This window comes from Lycium barbarum, chromosome 4 (genome assembly GCF_019175385.1).
Source record: "Lycium barbarum isolate Lr01 chromosome 4, ASM1917538v2, whole genome shotgun sequence".
NCBI lineage: Eukaryota > Viridiplantae > Streptophyta > Magnoliopsida > Solanales > Solanaceae > Lycium > Lycium barbarum.
The window spans coordinates 86,040,784-86,043,721 of NC_083340.1; the positions used below are offsets into that span (position 1 = coordinate 86,040,784).

Here is a 2,938-nt window from a genome sequence, read left to right on the forward strand (position 1 = left end):
CTACCGCCAACTCGTTAAAGTATCCTTCTTACTCCCATAGTTAAAGATTTCCAGTTACTTTACTACTAAATGCTCTCCTATTTTTTTCTTTTTTTTGATCAACCCATTGGTATACCTTCCCTATTTTCATCCTTAACCTTCCTTAGGTTCCTTCCTCCTTGAGCGCCTTTCTTCTCTCGTTATTTACAGTATCGACCTTGAAGTTTGTGAAATATTCCTTGAAACGTGCAAATCCGTTCTATTCTTAAGTCATCTTTTAGGAAAGCTTCTCCATATCCAAGGAAACCATATCAATATGGCTACACATTTATCCCTTTATAAATATATCTTTCGAGAGTTGGAAGTCTCTTAGCGTCGTTGCAAGGCCTAATCATTCTTTCTCTTACTTAACATTACTTGTCGTGGTCACTATCCTTTTCGCCCCACTTATCGAATTTCGTCTTCTGACCCCACACATTCTTCTTTTGTTCCATACTACCACACTTTAATCCCTTTTGACATGCCTACCTTTGAATATTTACCAAAATAGCCTCGTGTTTTGCCCGTCGTCCCTCTCGGAGGCTTCACTCACTCATGTTTCTTACTTTTTACTTTTTCGACACTTTGATCTCCTTACCTTCCATATATTCACTTTCTTTATTTTCCAAATATCATTGCATTAGAACTCTCCAAACCTAACCTGTAGTGAAAATAACATCGGCCTACCTGATAATGGTTGTCACTTGAACTTTACCGCCCTGTTTGATCAATACCTTCAATATACCACAGCGTCAGTGCTAGGTTACACATACCTGCTGATACAACCATCTATGGGATATCATACGCATTCATATATATATATATATTTTCTACGCCTCGCTTACAAGGTATTTCCAAACACTATTCAAACTCATCCTAAATCTAGAGCTGTGATGCACCTTCTTTCTCTTCACCGATCTAGTTTGCCTCATCCTACGTGACCTCTTAAGGTTTCCAACCACTCCGCATACTCCAGTCTCCCTTAGGCTGCTTATGTCTGAATTTATAGAACCTTTAGTACACTTCCCAGGGGGTCACCCATCCTGATATTTCTCTCACTCCAGCACGCTTAACTTCGGAGTTCTGATGGGATCCGGTGCGTTAGTGCTGGTATGATCGCACCCACCTCGCCGCATGACCTTCATCACATAATCTAGGGTAGGTTGAAGTCTTAACAAATTCCAAAACATTCTCGTAACACATCTCCCTCTGAATTAGAAAGGGTCTTTTACTCTTCTGACTATACAATTACTATTTTAGCCTTTTCAATCCCCAATATTCATCTTTCACCTAAATGTATGACTACCTTTCATGTTAGATATCCATATTCCCAATATTGGTGAAACACCTTGGTCACCGTTACTTGTAAATACTTGGTTATCGGCCCCTTTGGATTTCCGCTTGCCGCTATTAAGTACTAGTCTACAGCAAATACACATACATAAAAAATTCCATTAAAGGCTCATATATGTATAGCCGATCGGTCACTAGTCTGATCTGGTGTACTATAAGGTGAAGTGTACTCCTCGTCATCGTCTACCCACCATCCACTCGTCTGGCCTTCGTCATCTCTCTCATCTGAGTCCGAGGGATATAGATAACCGGGCAATTCCTGGTTTACCGACGGCCAGGATAGGGGGCTGGAGTAATCCGTAACACTCACCGGGGAGGCTGGTCTGATGTAGTGCTCTGCCTTAGGGGCAGCTGGCACGGCCTCGGGAATCTCCTCCTACGATGTCCCAGACGAATACTCAGACGGATCTGTGTCATAGCTGTCATCTGGGAGTCCTTCTCCCTGGGAGTCAAGAACTCTAGAGGAATCGTCACTGGGTCCTCCGAGGGATCAGTCTCAATAGAATAATTGAGGCTCCTCCTGCTGGGTCCTGGAGACACTCTAGGGGCCTTCTTAGCACCCTCACTATCTGAAGCTGATCTCTTCATCTCTCGTCAGTCTGTACTTGCCTGCAGGAGAAAGGATTAGAAGCGATCTTTCCTAGACTCTGGCTCTATTGCACGATCTAAGATAGAAAGAAAGGTCAATGATTCGTAAATACCCTGCAGCCTCCTGTTTATAAGTGTGGCCGGCTTCACACCCCTAAATAGGACTTTACCGGACACGGTCTGCAGACAATCCCTAGGACGAACTGCTCTGATACCATTTTTGCCACGACCCAAACCGATGGGCCGTGACAAGTGCCCGACCACTGCTGGTCAAGCACTCCTGTGCTTGCATTCACTTCTCACTGACTGTCCTGGGCCCATATACAATCTGTAACTGTGCTATACTGTCTCCCGAACAATCAACATAAAAGACACTGTACAGGGAACTCACGGCCAACGCATACATATAAACATAAACACTAAGAATAACAGCGTGAGCCGATTTGGCCGCCACACATATATACTGTACAACAAAATAAGTGCCGATGGGGCTGCATAACATCATGGCTACATATCACTGTCTACAGAGCTCTATGGAAAACCGACTGTAGAAATGACAGGACAAGGCCCTACCGTACCCATGTCTGTACGTAACCGAATAGCATACCCAGAGGGGTGTATCTCCGGATCAATGGAGCGTACTGATTGCTGCTGAGGGGAGGTCCTACTGCTGCGAATCGTCTGACTGGCTACCTGGTCCTGCGGACATGAACGCAGCGTCCACAAGAAGGGACGTCAGTACGAATAATGTACCGAGTATGTAAGGCATGAATAGTAACATAGTAAGGGATGTAAAGTATAAATAAGAACAGAATGGAAATATAGAGCATATCGTAAGATAAAAGAGTAACCTTTACATATGAGTGCCTCGTAGGGCGGATGCCACACATGCTTAGCTTTCTTTGAAAAATATTTCTTGTTCATATATACAGAAAATAGAACATATCATGTTGCCGAGGAACGTCGGCTCCGATTCATG

The 2,938-nt window shown here is 43.8% G+C and overlaps 1 pseudogene; it reads right to left on the reverse strand.

Moving 5' to 3' along the window:
• Positions 1 to 1,023: 1,023 nt before the first annotated feature.
• On the reverse strand, positions 1,024 to 1,142 carry LOC132639051 (5S ribosomal RNA; annotated as a pseudogene).
• Between the last annotated feature and the right edge of the window lie 1,796 nt (positions 1,143 to 2,938).